At 33.3% G+C, this 24422-nt stretch overlaps 2 long non-coding RNA genes across 2 annotated transcripts in view; both read left to right on the top strand.

Moving 5' to 3' along the window:
- The first annotated feature begins 3107 nt into the window (after nt 1-3107).
- On the top strand, nt 3108-14991 carry LOC116662551. The gene is made up of 4 exons (XR_004318527.1): nt 3108-3172; nt 3522-3525; nt 3950-3963; nt 14980-14991. It is a non-coding gene; the product is annotated as an uncharacterized LOC116662551 (long non-coding RNA).
- A 5339-nt stretch (nt 14992-20330) lies between these two features.
- The window catches only part of LOC116662550, a 62850-nt gene continuing 58758 nt past the window's right edge, over nt 20331-24422 (top strand). Inside the window, exon 1 of the long non-coding RNA XR_004318526.1 lies at nt 20331-20805. This is a non-coding gene — a long non-coding RNA (uncharacterized LOC116662550). The remainder of the gene's footprint in view (nt 20806-24422) is intronic.

The following is a 24422-nucleotide window of genomic DNA, read 5'->3' as shown; positions in this document are numbered from 1 at the left end:
TATATTTACCATAATTTGTTTTACAATTTAGTGGTTCATTTGAAATTCTTGTACAATTAATATTTAGTGTGTTATGTTCTTCATTCCTTCATTCTCTTCAAAACTGCTAATTTTAACACAAGTCCTGAGATTAGAAAATAACAATATCATATACTTTTGTGGCACTTTATATTTTTCAGAGAACATTTAAATCCATTATGTCAATTGATCATAAGGATTCTACAAATTAAGATGTCACTGGATTATTTTACATGGGAACAATTTAGTGAATTTTATTAAAAAATAGAAAAAAGGTGTTGGAAGCCTGTATCATATTTATTCTATATTAAACATACATGATATTACACTGTGATTAAATTATAACAGTAGGATTTTAAAAGAATAAACATGGTTTCTAATAAAAATCAACAGCAGGGAAAATATTTTTTCTTTCTCATTATCCTCCATCTCATTCTCTATGACTGAATAGTTGCAGAAATATTAGATGTTCCTATAAAACAATCTTCTTTCCTAAATAAATAAGAGCTATATTGACTAATACTCAATAGGAGATAAACTGAAAAGAGATATTTATTGTCAATCTACTTCCTCATACATATAAAAATAAAACAATACTGACCAATGCATAGTAGGAAGTAAACTTTAAAAAGGCATGAAGTGTTAATTCATTCATGTTTTCTTGCCTAATCCTGCGACAAATAGTGGTATTTAGGAGCCACAGACCATTACTGGAAAACATGCAACTAAATGATTCACAGAAAATTTGACCTCATTACCTTAGCTTTTAAAACGTATTTATTTTTATATTTTTACTGAGCTAACTGCTGTGGGTCACTTTTCACTTTTTACGTGGTTATCCATCCAGCGCATAGGATGTTTCCCTTGTAATAGCATTTTATGTGTGCTGTTGGAATCAATAACCTTGATGCTGCGTGTGGCAAGTCTACCAACTCCGTCAGACAGGGAGGGAGAGGAGAATTAAGATATTGCATTTTAGGCATGTGTATTAACTCACCATCTAACATGGAAAAAATAATGAGTGTAACCCTCACAATGGTGGAGTAGAGGGAGCTTTTAAATAGGGAGTTTAATCTCCTTTAGAGCAAAGCCACACTCTCGGTTGCCCTAGGTTTTTGGCAAGATTCCCAGAAGCTGCAGTCATTCATGAGCCACACACTCTGTTCTTAGGAAAACTGCATTGGGATCTTCACACAGCGCAAGCCATGCTCTCGTTTAGGACGTTTCATCTGTAAAAAATCCCTTCACACATGTATATACACGTGCGTGGTACTTAACTCAGCCACCACCGAAGAATGGAGCACTACTGGGATTTGAACCTGTAGTTGCAGGAAGTCCAAGGATTTCAAACCTTATGTGTCGACTATAAAACCATTCCCTCTGGCTGATTATTCTGGAATTAAAATGTAGTTTATGTTAAGCAAGCTTGGAAAATTCCCAAATCAAATAAGCTTATTTAGAGAGGCTTGTTCTGCTCTCTTTGCAAATGCTGAAGCCACAGCTTTATTCTACCTTGGTTCTCTCTTTGACTTTTGTGATGTATTCTGTGCTCTCATTCACACTCAGCTCTATAATTTGAATAAGATTTTTCCCAGAGATACATTTATTGTGACTTTAAAATATAATATACTACATAATATGTGTTTATTTAAATTACTGAGCTATGAAAATTACACGTACATTTCATTTTCAAGGCAAGGGACAATCTCTTTTACTACTTCTTGTTTGTTTAACAGAATAGGGCTTGAGTTTACATCCTGACAGGCTAAAATAAAATGGCCAGTGAGACCAACAGGTGTATCTTTTCCTTATGTGATGTTCTTCGTCATTGTGTATATTTGATGTTTTACATTAATTGAGGCTGTCACTTTCAATGATATGGCTGCAATATATTTTTGTTCAAATATTCCATTTAGAAAAATCTAATTCTGTATAAATGTCCCAATTTTTAAAATGCACAGTAGGAATCCTTGTAGGTCAGCTTTTAGCTATATGCAAGTTCCTAAATTTGTATAACTATCATTAGAAAAAAATGGCACCATAGAACATAACATCTGCTACCACCACCACCAGCAGCAAAAGCAGAAGACAATGTTTATTCTACCTCTTCATGACTTACAATTTACTAATAATTTAAATTTTAATAAACAGATTCATTTTAAGCTTTGGCCAAAAATATTTATGGCAATTAAGCTATTTAGTTGTTGAAGTTGTGTAATCCTCAAACGACATTAACCGGCAAATCCAGAGCTCCAGGTTTGCATGCAGAAATTCAGGTCCTCAAAGATACTGCTTTCTTTGAACACACTGGTTGCACTGTTAACCTCTCACAAATACTGGTAGTATCTTTGTTAAAAGACATTTTCTTTGCTATCATCAGGTTATATTTCCTCAGAGCTTTACCTTCTCCCTGTCCTCAGGGCAGAATGTGTTTTTGCAAAACTGATTTCATTAATTCTTGTAACATTCCTGTGATAAAAAAAAAAAGAAGTGGCACATAGGGCAGGTGGTGTCCTCTCCTCACTCGATAAATGGAGAAACTGAGGTATTCAGAAGATTAAGGAGATTGCAGATGGCTTAACAGCAGGTAAAGGGTGGAACCAAATCTCCTGCCTGTGGCTTAAGCGTTTGATCTCTTCCCAGGCAATAACACATTTAACTTTATTTCAAGAAAACAAAATGTAAGTAAATTATAAGCCAAAATTCAGCAAGCTCTCACACCTGGTTTCTTTGTTACTTATGTTTTTCACATACACATATTACTTGGCTCCATTTGCAATTTACGTATTTACACTAAAGATGACTTGCTGTCTCCAGGGTTAGTACATTTTTCTAAACTGGACACTTTTGAAAATAACAAAAACTAGAGCCAAATTCTGTGTAGCCTGACTCAACTGTTTCCAGCAGGGTCAATTCGGTGTTTTCTGCTGTATTTATGGTTGACTACAGGGTTATGAATTAGAACACATGGGTAAAGATAGAGGGTTTCTGTGAAGACATCTCAATTTTTATATAAATGCAAAGACTTTATAGGAATTAAAATATATAGTCTATAAATATTCAGCTATATTAAATATATTTATTTGTCTCATTGATATTTGCAACTAAAGAGCAGTAATTAAATGAGCACTGAAAAATATAGAATACTGGATATGTGCCAAAAGCATGCTACTGTCAACAAAGATTTTAACACCAGGTAGGAGCCTATAACACAATAATAAAATAAATAGTAATCTAGAATATAGTTCTTCCAGCCCAATTTTACAGACCTTTGGCAAAATTTCTTTCAACAAAATGATTAGAAATATGTAAACAAATCCAGTTCTTGATGATATTCAAATAAGTTATTAATTTAAATAGTTAAATTTAAATAACAGAATTGGAAAGTTATATAAATGGAACTTCATAAGAAACTACAGTTGTTTTCATTTTGGTAAAAAAAGGCCAAGAAGAAAAAATCACCATTTAAAAGCAATCTTTCACTTTCCAGTTATTTTATTGAGGTTTGTAAGTTATTTTCTGCAGCCAATATGTCATCAGGATACCTTAAACAAGCAAATTAAATCAAATCCATTTTTGAATTGACATGTTCTTTTTCACTTGTCTCATGATGTGTTACATTTGTTTTTCTGAAATAAATTTATCAACCTTTTAAAGCTTGTAAACCATATAAGATGGAATATTATGTATTTGGTAGTCTAAACTGATTTAATATGCATTTTTATGTCATATGTATGATTGAAAATGTTTACTTTAAAAGTGTATTGAAGAATCATAGTGTTAATTTCACCAATTAAAAAATGTTGCTAGGTAATTCAACTTTCTTTAGTGGAATAGTAGAGGCATTTAAATCTGATTAGAATTTTCTTCTAAAATTTCATTTTGTATCTTATACTAAAAAGACTACTTTATCTTGCTTATCATTTGGCAGACATATTTTTCTAAGTTAAAGGGATAACAGACATATTTAACAGTTACTACAAGTATTTAAATTTCCACAATTGCTATAAAAGCAGGTATTCAGATTTTACCTAAGCATTTCTCAATAGATTAAAATGCATATTATTTAATCTGAGGAAAAAAATGTTAACATTGGAGTAAAATTTAACATTTGTGCAGTGTAGTTATTTTGTAGATTTAGTGTAATTTTATTAAAATTATAACTGTGATATAAAATTGAAATAGGAAAATTACGGTTAAAGAATCAAGTGGAAGAAACCTAGAGTAGGAGATTACATTTAGGAATAATTTCTTAAACATAGAAGACATTATTAGAAATTAAATTTGTAATGAAATCTGTATGAAACAGTGGGAATAAAAAATTATAAAAATAAACACTGATTCAAAAGAAATTGCTAAAAAGCTTATTGGCATCACAGAGAAAACAAACCTGAAAGAACAGCTCCAATTCTCACATCTATTCAGACATTTTGCAAAGTTTTGACATTGAAACATTCACATTTAAAAACAGAGGTGAACCTCAGTGCATAGAAGAAAATCATAGAGATTTCAGTTTATTAGACAGTCTGACCATGCATCTGAAAGATTTTTTTATATTTGACATATGTAAGAGAACTAGGTATCTAAATTTTTTATGTCAGTTGCACTGCACAAAGAACATAATCAGTTTTGTGTTCATCTCACATGTGTTGCAGGCCTCAGTGAAGACAACTAGGGCTAGAATCAGAGAGATTTCCAGCATTTCTTGAAACAGAGCAAAGTGAGAAAGCTCAAAGCTTATGCAGAAAATGTGACATTTGCCTCAAGTTAATGACCTCACTCCCTGTGTAGCTATAAATAATAACAACAATAACAAAAAGAGCACGACTGTTACAATGACATCCTTACGTTCTTGTTCATCGAAAAAATACTGCAATTTAAAATGAACTTTTCTTTTTTGTTTTTCAGAAATCATTCAAAAGACATAGCAAAAAAAATAAATAAATAAAAAATCAAGAATCTAAGCTTTATAGATGTTCACTCAAATTCAAAGAGCCATGTATTTGGGGCATCTTTGTTATCTCCTATGACAGTTTTTACCTTTCTCTCTGTGTGATTTAGATGCAGGTTAAAAAAAAAATTAACAGCTTGAGGAGTGCTAATTAGAACCAATTATAATTTCATTGACCTGCCATGGCTCACTATGTCCTGGTGAAAAAAAAATAATAATTTTGCTTCATGCACATGTCTGACTGGGGAAGCTTAATATTCAACACATGTGCAAGAAGTAATCAATTAACCAGCAGTCTAAAGAGGACAATAATCTATGCGATTCCTTTTTGTTAATTTCTAGTTAATATGATTATTAAAAAATGCAATCATATTTCAAAGGGGACCACTTAATTCATCAAACTGGAGGCTATCTAACTGGTATGTAGGATTGGTTTTCATGTCAATAAAAAGATAGAAAAAAGTTTCTATATAATTTATTTGTCGTGAAATCATAAAGATGACTACACTGGCAATGAAAAAGAAAGTTCCTTTGAATCAATTCAGTCCTCCAGGAAAGTAATTCTGTTTTAATGTAACCTACACTAGTTAACAAAAGGTATTTCGTGAGCCTTGGTTAGAAATGCGATACTATAACCTAGAATTACCTTACATCTAAGTTTAGCAACTACCATTTTCATCCTGTGCTTTATGCAGCTTAAAAAGTTGTCTACTCCCATCTAGTGGACTTATTGTGAAATGTCCTTTCAAAAATTAGCGTGAATGGTCCGTATTAAGGCAAATGGAACTGCTGTTTTATTGTCAGAATTAAATAATTAATGCAGTTAACAACATCTGCATAGATTAAGTAATTCAGGCTCATGGGTTTTGTTGATAGCAGTAATTTTAAAAGCAGCATAAAATGGTTTTAGTCTGATTTATGGAGCACGGCTCATGCTGCCAGAGCTGCATGGAGCTCATTGACTGAAAAACTCCCAGGATCACTCAAGAGAATTGCCATAGTTCTATAGTCAACAATTTCTTATGAATATTTTATAAAAATGTCTATGTATAAAGAGAAGCGAAGTTCAAGCAATGAGATCCTCTGTGTACAGCGGAATTCCAGAATATAAAAATAGATGATTGATCTCTTGAAATCCTTGTAAAAAAATTAAGACTGTCAGTTTTCAAAATAAGATGCACTTGAAGATTTTTATAATGTAATCTTGATATTTTTTGTACCAAAATGCAGACTAGAATAGCCTTTGTTGTATTAGTGATATCTGCCGTTCCAAAAAAAAAAAAAAAAAAAAAAAAGTAAAGCAGAAAAGAAAAAGCAAATTGCATTTCTTTCTTTCTTTCTTTTTTATCTTACACTAACCTAGCAGCTTGGAGCTGGTATAATGACGTACAGTCACACATGTCGGGTGAATTGGAACCAGGTAGAGTTCAGTTACCTGCAATTCTGAAGACACCAAAGGACAGTTCAAGAATCTTTGGCATGGAATTAGGGCTGGAAAGGATTGGCACAGTGGGGAAAGATTGCTCTATTTCAAATGACAGGATCAAATCTTTGTAGTGTCTCTGCAATTTCTACATGATAGGTCCTCCCTCCGCTTCAGTAAGTAGAGATGTGACTGATTATGAGCTAATTATCCACTAGAGCAGATCGGATTATTTTACTCACTAAAACGTATGGAACATCTAAATACAAATACCAAATTAGTTTTTCTACAAGAATCCTGGGTTTGTGTCTCTAGAGAGACAAGAGGAACGTGAATCACGACTCCAAACAAAGGGATGGCTGAGTCATAACATAGTGCCGGAATTCAGAGAAAAGTAAGAGACCACAGTGCTCAAGAAAGCTTCCTGTGAGTGGAAGGATTTGATCTGGGGCTTAAAGAATGAATATGATTTGTGTAAGAAGCCAGAGCATAATGGCTTCAATAGAAACAAAGATGTAAAGTTTAAAGTAAATTAGATATGTTTGAGGAAGCGCTAGTAGATTATTCTCTTAAGAATGAAGAGAGTTCATGACCCAGCCCGGGAACAGTGGGAGAAAGGGTTAGAAAAGTCGTTTGGGACAGACCAGAAAGGGTCCTGAATGCCTTGTGACACAAGAAAGCTGAATAGGCTGAGGTTGGTATAACACTGAATTGTGAGAAAAATACAATACACACATCCTTGCAAGATGACAAGAAAGAGAAAATATTAGCAACATGCTTATTCGTATTAAAACTATGAAAGTTGTCCCAGTGGTTAGTTGATCAAGATTAATTGAAAACTTATATTAGGGAATTTACTTATTGACTTACTCATATATCCATCAGATATTTTTTAGCATCTATAATGTGTCAGGCACTGATATGAATATTTCCATAAGGTTTACATTTAAGTGCTATTTTAAAAAAATTATGTTGGAAACAATATGGAAGCCTATTAGTGGCAACATACAATTTTTTCCCTCATTTCTAAAAGACAATGTAAAAAATAAATATTTGAGAAGTTTTAGGACTGAATACAGAAACTAATGTAGGTTTCTTATATATAATTTATAAAATTGTTTTTTACCCTATTTTGAATTGACTGCCTGCTAAATAGAACCACCACCCAAAACAAATAAAGCTACAAGAATTATAAGGAACAGAGATAATAAAAGGAATGAGTATAAATCATTTTGAAAGCAATGAACTTATCTTACAATTTGGGTAACTACTGTCAACCAGTGACTCCTAGCAACACAGCTAAGATAAATATAATAGATCAAACTTTAAAAAAAGTACAAATTGTTTTGTTTGTAACTCTTCCTGTTTCAGAGTGTTCCTCCACTGCTGTATATAAACAGGAAATACAAGATTCTTTTAAAATAGCACTTAAATATCAACCTTGTCTAAATAGTCATATATATTCACATATCACAAAGCATAGATAGATGAATAAGATAAATACACAGAGATAGATAAAAATAGACATCTATAGGTATACAACTGTCACTAAAATATATATAATACATAAAATGAGGAAAATATAATTTTTAAGCTGTACACTTTGGAAATCAGAATGGATCTTTTCAGTTTCTGGTTTATAAAATATAGTAGCACAGAATTTTTAATCTTCATGAGTAGATGTATGAATGGATCCACATTATTGTGAAAAATATCTTTGTGAATATTTAGGCAAATAAATATTTAAACAAATAAACATATAAATTATATTTAAAAACACTGTTCAATATAAAGTTAGAGATTTTGAAATGGAATATACTTCCAGTCATCCGTGTGTGTGAGTTGTTATATCTCAAAAGTCTAATTTCTTGTTCTAAAATAGCCCACATGCTAGACAAATATTAGAGATAGAGGGGAAAAAACTTAAGACTTGAAAAAAAATCTCTTTGACAAACATGTTTTGTAAAATAAAATATTAGGTAGTTTTCACCAGGATAATATTTTGCATTTTTCGGCTGAGTGATCTAAGCTCCTAAAACACGTAAACTTTTTCTTTTGCTGATGAGTCAAAAGATACAGGATGATTCAAGGACTTTGATGTGTTTTTATCAAGCTACATCAAAGCTAAAATCAACTCTGTCAAACAAAAAGATTTTTTTTTTAAATTTTGTTTTCTTAGGATGAAAAGAAAGCATATGACTTTGGATTAAGAAAAAATGAAACAAAAACAAAACAGGAAAGTTTGCCTGCAATAGGCAAGTGAGTCAGAGAAGTGAGGTCTTACATGGTAAATCATTCAGAGTGGCATTTTTTTAGCTCTTTTATTTCAGCCTTCTATCTCCCTCTCCCTTTTTTTTTTTTTTAATATCGTACCAAAGAACAAAGACGATCAAGAGGAAAAGCAATATAGTCATTAAGAAGTAATTGGTAGAAGAGGCTTTGGGGTTAAAATTAATAAAACCAGCATGATGTACATTAAGACTGTATAAATATTTAAGGAACTACAGCCTACTTGGAGATGTAAACCGATTAGCAAAACTACTTAATCTAGAGATGCAAATGTTTCAGGTAGATAAAATAAACACAGACTGCTTGTTGGAAAATGTGATCAGTTTTCATTCTGGGAATGCTTTATTTCATTAAAATTTTAATTGTCAAAATAAAGCGCTTTTGATGTTTTGTGTAAAAGGTTTTATGTTGCATCTAACTTAATTTAGGAAATAGAATCACAAATAGAATCATTGCATGCATGCGTTTTTATTTTTTTGTCAGGTCCTGTATTACAGATGCAATTTTGGCCTCTCACATTGAAATGAAAGGAAAACTATGATACAAGGGACCGAAGATTCATTCTTCAGGATTACCTTTGCTAGTAATATTTAAACACAAAATCTCATCTACGGGAAAATATGCATTTAAAGGTAAAATACTTATTCTTCATTTATAGCATTTCAAATAATATACAAGGTAATTTAAAATAAATAAGTATTTAATGAAAATAGTTCTAAATAACTGCTGTTTAATCCATTTTCTCTCTCAAAAAATCTAGTGTAGAATTTGTTTGATAAAAGTAGTCAGTAATGTTAAATATCTAGATGAAAATTTAAACATAGAACTATTGACTGAATGCTTGTAAATATATGCATGCTTAGATTTATCCAAACAAAACATCTAGTAATTTACTGACATTTTATAATTTTTATCTGAACCGCTTTGTATCACACAGCCTTGAACTTGACAATGTTTAGAATTGATATTATAATATAGATTATATTCAGATGACATCAAAATGCCCATATGAATAGGAACATTTTTCCGATTATTTGGCTAAATCTAAATGTTCAAATATATTGAAATGTTCTGTTGGATCAGCGATTTCATCATCTTACACGATTAGTTGGTATCAGGTGCGCTGTGAAGAGATCTGTCTTGTTTCAGAATCACTTAATACAGATATATATTTATGGTATTTTTATGCTGAATTCCTATGAAAACATTAATTCTTGCCAGGAGATTGGATCTATACAGAATGTATTCCCATATCCAGGCTAATAATTTGAAGCCCCTATGTGCAATTTTAAATTTGTAGAAACATCAAATAAATGTTTTGAATAGGAAAAGAGTGATAGAATAGACAATAATGGTGAGTGAATAAATCAAAGCTTTCCTAACCATTGACAGAGCCCTGGGGAGAAGTGCTCGTAAGTGGGGGTTGTAGTCAGAAGACTTTCTCTCTGATTGATATTAGGTATATGTGGGTCAGCAAACAAGCCAAGACCATGATCCATCTAGAGTACCTTGTCCCAAATATGTCAAATATTTAAGTTTTGTTTTTCTTGTTCATGTTTTCCACATCTTCTCACTGGCCTACTTTTCTTACTTAAGAAAAAAAAGTATCATTCTATAGCATTAATTTGTAGCTTTTGGCAAAACCCAGTATCAGACTATTTTCTTGATATTATCTATTTTACTTAATACTATATTGGAAATCCATGTAGTTAAGAGGAATAGAAAATTTTGGAGTTCTTTTTTCAATAAACTTTTTTTTATTTTAAGAAGTTTATAGAGAGAATTATTAAAATATTTTATCTTTTCTAAATTATAAATTCTGGTTCAAAGCTTTACATTATGCATATCCTGATGAATAAAACAATGGAAGAATGTATTACTTTTGTCTATGTCCAGGCTAAGAAATACATCAGTTTAAGACGAATCATTTGCATTTTGCTTTTATATTTTTGCTTGTTAAGTTAGAGGCACAGATCTTTGCTGACCTATTACTTCACCCACCACAGAAAAAACACTAAATCAGACAACAGAAGAGCCTATATTTGATGTGTAGCACATGTTAAAAAGAGAATTCCTGTTAATTTACACCCAGTTTAGGAAGACGAATCATATCTATCAGTATCTAGTAGACATTAGAGAAATGAACTTAATTCTGCATTTTATACAAAAGGCAAATTCAGAGAGTCTAGCATCTTGAGATAAAATGTGTTCCACCAATTTGCATGAAGTGTACAAAGTGTCTTTCGTTAGTTATAGTGACAGGTAAAACTCTTGGTGTCAATTGCAGTTCTCTCCCATCTCATCTTCAGTGAAAAAACTGGCAGTGAAAACTCCTACTCATATGGTCAAAATACGAAACACCTCCATAACCTTCCCACTGACACAATTCTTGTCTCTAGTCATTTATATCAATCAATTTCCCGCCAGACACTTTTTCCAAAAGTTTGAAAATATACATGTGGTAGTGTGATAAGGTTTGAAAACAAGAACGTGATCGATGTGTCCAATGCAGTATTCAGATCAACTTCTACCTCTGATGCACAAAGAAGGAGGTGATTATCCAGATAACCCTTTCAACAACTCCACTTATATGAAGTGCATAATTTTAACATTTTTTATTCCTTGGACAAATCATTGCTCTTCTATTGGTAGGGAAAGATGCTAAACTATAATTCGATTTGCAGAGGAACATGGTTGGAAGTTCCGTATGGCATCTACCGTCACCACATTTTGCATTATGGCACAATTATTCCTTCTGTCATGTTAAAAGTTACAGCTGAGATTTATTGAACATTTACTATGTGACAATCCACAAAATAGAAACAAACTTCTAACGAGGTCAGTTCTAAGGTTAGACTGCAAGAACAATAAACTATTTCAAAGATATGTCATTTCAATTACTTTGGTTTAAATGCCTCAAATTAAGAGCCATAAGCAAAAGGCATTGACATTTTGTCGTTTGCTCATATTAACATAAGGATAATTTTAAAATATTTGTGCCAAAAATAGAACACTAATTAATATCTTTCTAGTAAAGGATATACTGCTTTAGTATTCTCAAGTCACAACAATTTCACTGATATTTTTAATATTAAAAAAATTATAATTTTCACTCACTTAAATGTTTTTTACAGAGCTCACAAAGGCCTGAGAAATTCCATGAGGAGGAAACATACTGCAAAATAGTTTGTTCAACCATCTCATGGAGTTTAGAGCAGAATGAGAACTGGTAAAGAAGACTAAAATTTTTCTAAGTGAGAACTTGACCTGTGGACAGCTGAGCCAAGGTGGCAGGGAAAAGTCACATCACAGATTCTTTCTTCATATGAAATGCATTTATCCAGAAAACTGCAGTGACCATAATTAGAATAGCAAACAGTAACAACAACAACAAAGTAGAAGTTGGCATTTGAGATAAGAGAGAATAGTCATGTTGCTGCAAATGACATTATCTTATTCTTTTTATGGCTGCGTAGTATTCCATTGTATAATTATACTGCAACTTCTTTTTCCAGTCATAAGTCAGTGGACATTTAGGTTGTTTCCATGTCTTGGCTATTGTAAATAGTTCTGCTATGAACATTGGGGTGCATGTACTTTTTCAAATTAAAGTTCCCTCCAGATATATACCCAGGAGTGGGATTGCTAGATCATATGGTAAGTCTGTTTTTAGTTTTTTGAGGAATCTCCATACTGTTTTTCATTATGGCTTCAGCAGACTACACTCCCACCAGCAGTGTAGGAGGGTTCCCTTTTCTTCACACTGTTTTCAGCATTTATCATTTGTGGACTTTTTAGCGATGGCCATTCTGACTGATGATAGGTGATACCTCACTCATTGCAGTTTTGATTTTCATAGACCTGGAGATCATCATTCTAAGTGAAGAAAGACAGAAAGAGAAAGAAAAATACCATATGATATCACTCATATGTGAAATCTGAAAAAAAAAAAAAAAGAAAGGAAAAAGAGAACACTAATGAACTCATCTACAAAACAGAAATAGACTTGCACACATAGTAAACAATCTTAAGGTTACTGGGGGAAAGAGGGTGGGAAGGGATAAATTTGGGAATAACGAGATTTGCAAATGTTAACCACTATATATAAAAATAGACAAGAAACAAATTTCTTCTGTATAGCACAGGGAACTATATTCAATATCTTATAATAATCTTTGATGAAAAAGGATATGAAGATGAATATATGTATATATATGCATAACTGGGACATTGTGCTATACACCAGAAATTGACACATTGTAACTGACTATACTTCAATTTTAAAAAAGAGAGATTATTCATGTGAGGACGTTTTATAAGTAGTGTCTGTCTTTCTTAGTATATAGTTAATAGATTTTATCTGAATTTTGTAAATCAATATAAAGTGGTGCAAGCATATCTGACTATGTTAAATACAATTAAATTACATTAAAAAGATTAAAATAAGAAAACTTTAAAAGAATATAATTGTATACTTAGGAAAGTGAATTAGGTTAGGAAGTCCAAGAAATCAAATTAATTCATTTTCTCAATATTTCATAACAGAAAGCCTATTGACATTACGTAAAGTTTATAAACAAGGAATAACTTTTTAAATGTGTGATATAAGTTATTAAGCTAAGTAGTAAAAGTTCTAAAATGAAATCTAAATTTGACTAAAGCTTCCGACTATAAAATGTCACCTACAAGATCTGGTATTAGGCAAGGATGGCTTTTGTTTTTCTGTACAAGAACAAGGAAGTAAAACACTAGGCACTAGATATTTTTGACACTTTTGAGGGAATTATCTACTAGACAGTATCTCAACAGGAATGAGTCAAGTGGTAACGGATTATAGAATTTAGGTCAAGGTGGAAATGACAGAAAATTCAAGGGAACAGGAAGATGTTTTATCAGACATTTCTTCTTTCATTTTATATGATAAAAGTAAAATCTGCAGTCATTTTTAGAAATACAGGTTCTTTATGTTATCTTGCCCAGTTGAAAAAAAGAATAGCAAATGCGTACACAAGTGTGGTTTGGGTGTGTGTGAATGCATGTCTGCAGGTGGTGTATGGGTGTGCAGGAGTTCGCAATCACGTATGTCCTGTGGAGGTAATGAGGTGGTGGCAGGACTTGTTCTACAGTGCCCTGGAGGGCATTGGAGGAAGGAAGATAATAAGCCTCTGAAAGTCTGTCTCCTGTTAGCAGTATTTGAATCCAGTCTAATAGAGAAGGAAGATAAAGCCGGTAACATTGTGCAGATTCATGGAACAGTCTTAAATCTACTTGGAACACTTAAATCTAATTCTTTAGTGGTACATTTTGGAAAAAAAGTAATTATTTTGAGGGCTAGAAATTATTGAGTGTAAGAATAATAATAATGATTATAATAGCTGCTGGTTTAACTATCATTTTACTATGCTATTTTGTTTCTTACGAATGAATGAAATTGACAATGTGTTTTCCCAGTTGTGCCTCCAATGTCATGTCAGGTCAAAACAGTGGTCAGACAGCGTTTCTTTCAATCACATCTTTCACTGACCCACCAGGTAACATCAGACTATGCAAGCAGGCAGGTGTTGTAGAAATCCTGATACTGTCTCTTAATGAGCCTGGGAAAATGTCAGTGTTCTTTGTTTCAGTTTCCTCATCCATAAATGGGATAATTCTGACATAATTTACTTCTGCCTATCAAATGAGGTAATATATGGAACTATCTATATATTGTCCATGGAATATAATAAGCATGTCATTAATAGTAGAAAAGGAAAAATAGAGAAAGGAAGAAGACTGAGGTGTTAGTGTTAACAGTAACATAACTATACACACATGCCATAATTTTAACTTTCTATTTCCAGAAGCCTTTTCTAAAAGCAAAGACTCTTTGAACCATATTACATTTGAGTGATCTGAAAACTTTCTACTTGTGCAAAATCTCAGTCTCCTCATCTTTGAAAGGAACATGATAGTACTTAGCGCTTAGAGTTGTAAGGATTAATTTATTAAGCACACAGAAAGTGCTTAGAGAGGGCTAGTAAAAATAAGTCCTCCATAAATGTTACTTATTGATACTCTTTGTATATTTTCTCCCCCTAGACCCAATCATTTCAAAGACACAATCTCCTCACCTTGTGGGATGAAAAGGGAAAGAGTACAAAAAGAGAAAGAGAAAAACGAATATAATTTGGAAATAATATTCACAAATCAATTTTGCCTTTCTTCCAAATTTTGGGTCTAGATCTGCTTTTCCTAGCCTCATTAAATTATTTAAATGAAAAGAAAAATTCAGTAATACTGGCTGAATTCTTACCTCTAGACATTTTGTTGAGCACTTGACTTGATGTATAAAATTTAATCCTTACAACACTAGAAGGAGGTACAGTAATTCCTCCAATATTGCAGAGAGGAAATTGAAGTTCAGAATTGTTAAGAAATTTGTCCAAGGTCATAGATCTAGTGATTTAACAGAGCTGAAATTCAAAGATAGTTATAATTAAATGAACTTCAGTTTAAGTATTTATGCTCCTGTTCCCACAATTCCGAGAGATCTCCAGTTTCCAAATAATGAAAAATAAATGGATAGCCAATGCCCAGGTAGACACAATTTAGGACCTCTTTTGATGAGCCTAAGAAAATGTCTGGCTTTCTTCTTCTCCTGCTAGTAAACCAACTATGTAATTGGTTGTTAGCCAACAAAAGTTCTCGAGTTCTCTAAAAAATGATGTGAGGTCTTACTGAAGGGGGTTATAAATTTTTTAACGTCTCTACTAAACTGAACTAATCTCCAAATAAACACACTAATTTTACCGAAAGTTATCAAAACCCCTGGAATTCCATAAACGTTGAATATATATTCCATAACACTGCAATTACAAACTTCAGTTAAGTTCTGAATAAGTAGCTTAGTATAATATTAGAATCTCATTCCTTTTTCTTTCTTTTATAATCACTTTAAAAGGAAGTTCTGGATTTCTGGCTCTAAGCTAGAAGGCAGCTTAACTCGGACAATCAAAAGAAACCATTGTGTAAAAAGGTGGCAGAGAGGTCCACTTACCAGACATCCAGTAATAGAGAAACCACAAATCATTCACATAGCTAAAGAGAGAAAGCACGTAATGATCTAATTGTTCCTGTTTTTCACTAACACCTTCTCTGACCCACTCTCAACACCATGTCCTTCTATTCTGTTCTCCACATGCATAGATTTGAGAGGCAGTGGGAAATGTTCCCTCCTGGCTTCCTATCATACATACTTGGCATGTTATAACAAAATTTTAAAATCTCTCTCTCAGGTAAATGTCATTTCTTATGAGAATCCTAAGTAATAATAGTAGCACAAACCAACATTCATTGAGTGATCACTCGGAGTCAGATACTTCACGAAAAATATTTCTTCATGGCAGTTCTTTTAAATGTGGTTTGCTTTAGTATAATTTGCATATAAAGTGACATTTACTCTTTTTTAGGCATTCAGTTTAGTGAGTTTTGTCAAATCACCCCAGTCAAGTTACAGAGTATTTTTATCACCTCCAGAAGTTCTCTTGTTCTGCTTCATGGTCAATTTCTCCTTCTACCCACAATCCCCTGCAACCACTAATTTGCAGCTTATCTTTACTGATTTGTCTTATCCCATTTTAAAAGTAAAGAAACTTACCTTCCAAAGGTCAGAAGTCAGTGGCAAAACCAGCATTCAATTCCACATCTGTCTGACTCTGCAACTCTTACTCCTGTCTCCTTTATGCTCCTGTATCTCCATGGTATAATCTTCCCCATTAGTTCATTAATGATCTTGGATCCTCTTTCACTATACTTAGTTTATTTTTTAAATTAATATAATTGGATATAGGAAATTATCTCATAATAGTGTGGGGTGAATTAAAGCATATATTAAAGTGTGGCTATAACTCAGCTACCAATTGCTAAAATTATACCAAAAATAAGGAAAGATATAAAGTGAGTATCTCAACATAGCAGAACCATTTCTGTGATATCAGTTTGTGTTTTCTCTGTATCTCCCCTTCATCCCTGTTCAAAGCAGGTGTATTCTAAGCAGACCCTTTGAAATGCCATGCCTCAGGATGGTTTGTAGGAGGAATTGTAGAGCAAGTCAGAAGCCTTTAAAACCTTGGATACTCAGAAGAAATGACGCCGTGTGTCTGAGTAGGAGAAAGAGAAGTGCTTTGTGGGGCAAGGTGAGAGAAAGGAAGACTTTTTCCAAAGTGAGGAAGAAGATAGAAGTTGAGGAGTTCAGAACAGCTAGGATCTGTGAATCACTTAGTGGCAACAGCCCTCAGAGGTTGCAAGGATTGATGATTCATTAAGGAAAACAAAATACTCAGACACGGGGGTTTCCAATGATATCCATGCATCAAAATTGGTGCAGTGGTAGCCAAACTGCCAAATTATAAATGTCCACACAAGCTGAGGCATTGATTTCTTGTTGGTAACCTATAGACTGACAAAATAAAAGCCTAACACATACTGACATTTCCTATGCGTTGTAAACATTATCACATTAAATTCTCACCACTGTATAGTATTAGAGTAGCCTTAACTAAGGCAAAGAAATACTACATTCTTTGCTCAAGATCATACAGCTAAGTGTCAGAGACATGATTTGAGCCCAAACAGACAGGTTTCTAACCTGAAAGCTTTCATTGTACTGCCCAAATCTACTTAAATTTTAGTGACCTTGCTTTATGCTGGGAGAAGAGAACTAATATTGACAAATATTGGACTTTCAGGGAATGCACTCAGATGTAGACTTAGATTTTTATTTTAGTTTATTAAAAGAATAGAAAAATGTAGCATTTAAAAAAAATCCCACTGAGTATGTGGACATAAATATATTCTGAATACATCAGCAGTATGAAATTTGATATGCTTTTAAGGAAGAGTTACGCATTTCAGTGGAAGTATCTGGTGGTATTAAAAATTAATCAGAAGACATTCTTTTTTCATGGATTTGAGGAATTAATTTTGTAAACTGTCTATGCTACCTAAAGCCATCTACAGATGTAATACTATCACCAACAAAATCTCAACTAAAGTTTTTAGAGAAAATATATAAAATATATAAAAAAAATCCTTAAATTTATATGAAATGACTAAAGATCCAGAATAGCCAATGCTTTCTTGAGAAGAAGAACAAAACTAGAAGCATCACACTTCCTAATTTCAAAACACATTGCAAAGCTAGAGTAATTAAAATAGTGTGGTATTGGCATAAAGACAGACATACAAACCAAAATAGAGAATCCAGAATTACATCCACACACATACAGTGAACTGAAATTTAACAAGAGTGGCACAGTGGGGAAAGGATAGTCTCTTCAACAAATAATGTTGTGACAGCTGGTTATCCACGTGCAAAAAATGAAGTTGTACCTCTAGCTTCTACCATACACAAAAATCAACTCAAATGGATTAAAGACTTAAACATAAGACCTGAAATGGTAGAACAACTAGAAGAAACCTAAGGGAAAAGCTTCCTGACATTGGTCTTGAAAATGATTTCTTGGATATGACACCAAAAGCACAGATAAGAAAAATAAAACTAAAAAATCAAATCAAACTGAAAATTTTTTGCCCAGCAAGGGAAACAATGAACAGAATGAAAAGACCACCTACTGAATGGAAGAAAGTATTTGCAAACTATTGATTTTGTAAGAGAATAGTTTCCAAAACATAAAATAACCCCCTGCAACTCAATAGCAAAACAAACCAAAACAAAAACCAAATAACTGGATTAAAAAATGGGCAAAGGACCTGAATAGATGTTTTTCCAAAAAAGACATACAAATGATCAACAAGTACATGAAAAGGTGATTAGCAGCACTAACCATTAGGCAAATGCAAATTAAAATCACAATGAGATATCACTTCACATCTTTTGAAGGACTCATTAAAAAGATAAGATATAACAAATGCTGGTGATGATGTGGATAAAGGGGAACCCTTGTGCACTGTTGGTGTGAATGTAAAATGGTACAGGCACTATGGAAAAACAGTATGGAGGTTCCTCAAGAAGTTAAAAATAGAACTACCATATGATCCAGCACTCCCACTTCTGGTATATATCCAAAGGAAAGGAAACCGTTACCTTAGATAGCTGTACCCCCATGTTCACAGCAGCATTATTCACAAGAGCCAAGATATGGAAACAACCTGTCAGTGGATGAATGGATAAAGAAAGTGTGATATATATACACAATAGAATATTGTTCAGACTTAAAAAAGAAATAAATTCTGCCATTTGTGGCAATGTGAATGAAACTGGAACGTATTACACTAAGTGAAATAAGCCAGACAGAAAAAGACAAATAAACACTGCATGATGTCATTTTTATTTGAAATCCTAAAAACAAACAAGCAAACAAACAAAAAAAAACATATTGAACTCATAGAAACAGAGTGAAATCACAGAGAAAAGTGGTTGCCAGGAGCTAAGAGTTGGGGGGAAATAGGATGAGGTTGTTAAAAAGGGTACAGACTTTCACTTGTAAGATGGATAAGGTCTGAGGATCTAATGTACAACATGATGACTTTAGTTGATGATGCTGTATTGTATTTTTTTTGAATAAAGGATATGAGATGATAAATTTGTTAATTGACTCATCGTGGGAAATCCTTTTACAATGTGTATGTATATCAAATCATCACATTGTATGCTTTGAATATATTGCATTTTTGTCAATTACATATCCATAAAGAAAAGAAAGGGGGAAATAGTTTAAAGGACATAAAAATGCTATGTTCATTAACTTATTCAAATAATATTTATTGCACATCTATGTACTTCTAGAATGCTGGGGACACAAAATATAGGAAAGAGAGAGAGAGAAGGAAAAACAAATCCCTGCCTTCAGACCTGGTTTGAGAGAAGACCACCAAGAAACAAGCAGTAGCAGATGATGGTAAGTGTCATGGAGGAAAAAAATATTTTTAGGAAGTACTACATGTAGATGAGAAGGCCTTGTTAATAATGTGATTGTGCGGAAAGAGTTAACATAGCAAGTCTGATTGATCAGTCTTTTAATAGCTCCAGGGGAATCTGCAAACAGGTTTGATTCTTGGTCAGCTCCCAGGAATGTGACCCAGAGAATGTTCTTTGTTGCTGATTAACATTGTTGCGTGCATTCAGAGCAATGGGACATGCTTCACCAGCTTGTCAGGACTTATCCAGGTTGTTTTGTGCAAATCCAGATTAATGATACACCTGGCTTTGTTGTTGAAGACTTGAGTTTCCATTACCATACCGTGTGACCAGCCTGATATAAAAGCCCTGAACCTGGAGACTGAAGCAGGCTTTCCTGAGCAGTGACACTTCACATGTGGGCCTGGCTATGTTTGGGGAAAAAAATGATGCTGTTTTGAAAATGTTCCTATAGATTGGGGCTGGGTATGGGAGGATGGGACTGTGTTCAGGTCACACTACTTTCTGTGAGAATTAATCATTACGTACAGCTCTTTGCAGAATTCTGGGCTAACCTCTCTCATGTTAGTTTGAAGTGACCACGACCCCTCCTTGTATTCTGCCATAATTGATTAGATCAAGGTGGATATTGGCCCTCGAATGGATCCAACTGATTCTTTCTCCTAAGAATTAGGATTCAGGACAGCATGAGTCTGAGCAGTGAGACTTGAGGAATAGAGAAGTGGGGGAAGCACATATATATATAAATTAGAAGGCTATTTTCTGAAAACAAAAGTAGAAAATCTGGATTGTAGAAAAAGAGAGGAAGGAAAAAGATGCAGAGAGTAGGAATGGGAAAGCAATCAGCCTCAGCGTCTGGGACTCACAAAAGCAGACTAGTCCCTGGTCAGATCCAGCTGTGTTTTGTCCTGGGATCTTATGACATTTCTGTATCTTTTCAGTAATTTTTTTAGCTAGTTTAAATGACTTTTTTTCCCTTAAAATGATCCTTGAGACAACACCCTAGGTGGAAAGAACGCCCTCTAAAACATGTTGAGACTTGTTGTCTACCAGTACTTTGCAACTAAATCCCCCAGGGAGCTGTTTAAGCGTGGGAGGTTTGGAGTGGTGCTGAGTTTCTGAATGTTTATTGAGCTCCTGGGGATGCCAATGCTGCTGGTTCACAGACCCCTCTCTGGGGGGACCTAGAATTGGATTTGTAGCACAGTGAGTACAAATGGCTACCAAAGAGATTTAAAATTAAGGTTGGACCCAGTTTCTGAATGATTGCGTATACTATGGCAAAAGATTGCAGATTCTTCTGTAGAAAATGGTTTAATGCTAGTGGCTTAAAGACATAGTTGAAGAAAGATAATCCTAACAGCAAAGTGGCAAATGGAAGGGATGGAGAAGTGACAGAGAAAAAGAGATCAAGTAGGAAAATATTTTACATGGAATTATTGGGAAATACTTGTTTTTATGCCTCATAAAGAGTAAGACTAGGAAGACATTTTAAATTTCAGACTAAACACAATTTTTATGATTATTTCCTATACTTGAAAAAAATCACTGGGATATTTGTCTTTAATTGTTTGCAGGCATGGAAAATTAAAATACCACACTTACCTCCATTTGATTGTGTGAGCATTCTCATATCTCCTCACTAAACATGGTGGGGGACCTCTAAATTAACAAAACCTTATGGACAGTCATTAGCGTTTAGAATTATAATTTATATTACATTTCTAATTAGTATTTTTATCCTCTTGAACTCCTGTTTTTCTTAGGGAACCAGAATTTACAAAATGATCAAAATACTTTTCATTCTTTTAAATAAACCAATTTAGGAAGGAATAGAAAGCAGTCAGTAAAGTATTTCAAATAATAAGCCTATGCCCACACATAATGATTGATTAGATGAACTAACATTTCAAGTTATTTGATCAATTTCATTGAGATTTGTAGGGCCATTTTTATATGAATAACTCTTTCTTCACCTTGTAACTTATACACCTTATCTGGGAGCAGCAAGCTTATACTGGATGGATCTGCTAATGCTAATGCTATTCTTAGGCACCTGTTCTATCCAACCAGTGCATGGGAATGTGTACAATGTATAATACTGCTCAGCAGTGAAGAGAAAGGCTTTGGAGTTATAAAGACCAAGAATAAAACATTTAGTCCATTTCCAAGGCTTAGTCTCATCAAATATAAATTGAGGTAATAATTTCTTCTCTATAGAGTTGTTGAGAATTAAATGAGGCAGTATACCCACAGACACTGAGGTACACTATATCCTAAAATGCATGCTTGCCATTACTGTAATACTTCTATGAATGGAATTATTCCTTTATACTAAAGGCACTATGGTAATGTAATGATTACAATCGTGTTACTTGAAATTTTCAGTTTATTTCAAATTGCTCAATTTGAAAAAAATTAAATAGCACAGATGGGTCAGAAAAATTCAAATACTGAGTTTCAAAGGACACTTAAAAAATTAACTGATTTAGCCTGAATATTTTTGACTCTGAATCCAGTAGAACAATGAATCTCAAACCAAAAAATATTCCAGGGCCAAACCTCCCCACATTCTCATCCTGATTTTAATGTGTAGGAATCTATTTTTTAATTGAAGTACAGTCAATTACAGTGTGTCAATCTCTGGTGTACAGCACAGTGTCCCAGTCATACATATACATATGTATATTCATTTTCATATTTTTTCCATTAAAGGTTATTATAAGATATTGAACATAGTTCCCCATGCTATGCAAAAGAATCTTTTTCAAAAATCTATTTTTATATATAGTGGCTAACATTTGTAAATCTCAAACTCCCAAATTTATCCCCTCCCATCCCCTTTCCGTGGTAACCATAAGATTATTTACTAAGTCTGCGAGTCTATTTCTGTCTTGTAGTTGAGTTCATAGTATCCTCTTCTTTTTTTTTGAGATTCCACATATGAATGATATCATATTGTATTTTTCTTCTTTCTCTTTCTGGCTTACTTCACTTAGAATGACAGTCTCTAGGTCCATCCTAGATGGACCTAGATATTGCAGCAAATGGCATTATTTTATTCTTTTTCATGGCAGAGTAGTATTCCATTGTATAAATATACCACCACTTCTTTATCCAGTCATCTGTAGATGGACATTTATGTTGTTTTCCATGTCTTGGCTACTGTATATAGTGCTGCTATGAATGTAGGGGTGCATGTATCTTTTCGCATTTGAGTTCCCTCCAAATATATGCCCATGAATGGGATTGCTGGATCATATGGTAAGTCTATTTTTAGTTTTTTGAGGAATCTCCATACTCTTTTCCATAATGGCTGCACCAAACTACATTCCCACCAGCAGTGTAGGCTGGTTCCCTTTTCTCCACAGTCTCTGCAGCATTTATCATTCGTAGACTTTTTGAATGATGGCCATTCTGACTTGTGTGAGATAATACCTCATTGTAGTTTTTATTTGGATTTCTCTAATAATTAGTGATATTGAGCATTTTTCATATATCTATTGGCCATTTGAATGTCTTCATTGGAGAAATGCTTGGTTAGGTCTTCTGCCCATTTTTGGATTGGGTTGTTTGTTTTTTGTTATTGAGTTGTATGAGCTGTTTTTATATTCTGGAAATTAAGCCCTTGTCAGTTGCATCATTTACAAATATTTTCTCCCGTTCTGTAAGTTGTCGTTTTGTTTTGCTTGTGGTTTCCTTTGCTGTTCAAAAACTTATGAGTTTAATTAGGTCCCATTTGTTTATTTTTGCTCTTATTTCCATTGCCTGGGTAGACTGCACAGGAATCTCTATTTTTAATGAATAAATAGGTTTTGAGGTGAATCATTCTCCAGCCCCATTCTGAGGCACTCTGCATGAATCTGAGCTGTCTGAGGACCAATGCTAAACTTTGTTCATCTCTGCACACACAGTACCTGACTCTGTGCCTAATGTGCACTAAATATTCACTAAGTAATGTTGAAATAATATGACAAATAATTAACTGTCCAAAACCAAACTGGTTGATACTCTTACCATTTTGGTAAGTTTTGCTTCTCAGAGTTGCAATGAAAAATTTTAATTTTTATTGTGACTTGTAGAAGTGTACTGTTATCTTCAAATTAATAATCGTGATCTGTGACAAAAATGGTGATAAGGCAAATTTATTTGTTTAAAATATGAAAAACTTGAATGTATTGTTTACTTAGTTATGCTTATCCTCAGACCTTTATCAAATATTTGAAACATCAAGACGTGAAATTAGAAAGTAGTTTCAAATTTTACTCTATATTTACCTTCTCCCTGAGAATCAACTTTACTTCCCAACCGATACGAGATCCCATTTCCCCTTGACCAGTGAACTTCATGCAGAAAAAGTGTGAACAGTTACACCTGAATGTTGACAAAGCAAAGTGTGCAAGCTAACAGAAGGAACCACCAGATAAGCAAGCAATTAATCAGGGTACCAATAAGAGACAAGATTATCTGCAATATAATCAACAAGTAGAAAATGAGCCTGAACATAAATTAGGCTTGGCTATGATATCAAAATTTCACTTTTTGTGAACAAATATTCAGTATGTCTCTTGAGAATGATCAGTATTGTATTTGAAGCTAACATTAAAATTGCAAATCTCAATTTTTAAAATCAGGTATTTTATTTAAGCAGTATTTATAAATCTATCCAAAATACTAAATTTTGAATCATATGTTGAAAAGGACTCTAATAACAGCCCTGAACATGCTAATATGAACTTGGACAAATATTTAAATGCCAAAGTCCTGACTTTATTTTGCCTATATATCTCATAATGTTGTTTTGATATCAGATTTTTTTAAAT

This window comes from Camelus ferus, unplaced genomic scaffold (assembly GCF_009834535.1).
Source record: "Camelus ferus isolate YT-003-E unplaced genomic scaffold, BCGSAC_Cfer_1.0 contig322, whole genome shotgun sequence".
NCBI lineage: Eukaryota > Metazoa > Chordata > Mammalia > Artiodactyla > Camelidae > Camelus > Camelus ferus.
Note: the sequence above shows the minus strand (reverse complement) of the source record. Positions and strands in the feature narration are given on the sequence as shown.